The sequence below is a fragment of the Mixophyes fleayi genome, chromosome 2 (genome assembly GCF_038048845.1).
Source record: "Mixophyes fleayi isolate aMixFle1 chromosome 2, aMixFle1.hap1, whole genome shotgun sequence".
Lineage (NCBI taxonomy): Eukaryota > Metazoa > Chordata > Amphibia > Anura > Limnodynastidae > Mixophyes > Mixophyes fleayi.
This window is the reverse complement of record NC_134403.1, coordinates 356,556,769-356,557,545: the sequence shown is the minus strand read 5'-3', so window position 1 is coordinate 356,557,545 and position 777 is coordinate 356,556,769.

The following is a 777-nucleotide window of genomic DNA, read 5'->3' as shown; positions in this document are numbered from 1 at the left end:
CATGGTTGTTATATAGACATCTGTGACAGGACACTGTTCTGCACTGGATAAAGTTACAGGGAGAGAGCAGTTTTGTGTTGCATCGCAGGGCAACAAAATAAAAATCTGCCCATTGCTAGAAAAACATGGTTTGAAAAGGACAAAAGAAAGGGTGAAGGGGAAATAATAAAGTAGCAATGTGTTTAGTAAAAGTAGCAGCAAAGCATGTATAAATCAGTGAATCAGGCAGCATTATTCATAGTAAGATCAAGGAAATCTTTACATGCTGCAGTTATTAGTAGCACCTTATACATTATTTTATTTTAAATGGACCAGTTTCTGCAGGGAGCCCATAGATTTAAGCATTATTCATATTTATGACTTATAAACATTGGTTCAGCAATAGAGATAAATAGATTATCTTACAAGTAAAAGAATATAGAAGATTGGTTGCTTAAATGGTCAAATAACTTTTAAGTCAAACATTTGAGTGCACCACTTCCAATCGCAGTGAAGCATAGAAGGATCGATCAGAAATCTCTGTCTTTACGGCTTATGATTAATCTGACCGCTCACTCCTCCCATCTTTGCAGTGACACACAGCTGGGAAGATGAGAACCGCAGAGCTCCAAAATTGTTGCAATGAACATGCCCTGGGACCAGTGAACGCCCCCTGGGTTGGGCGATTATTTCTTTTTACACTACCTGGGACTGTAGCTTCAATGTCTTAACTTTTTTTTGTCATTTATGCAAGAAAACACTTATCCATCATAAAATAATTCACTCTCTGCGACCAGC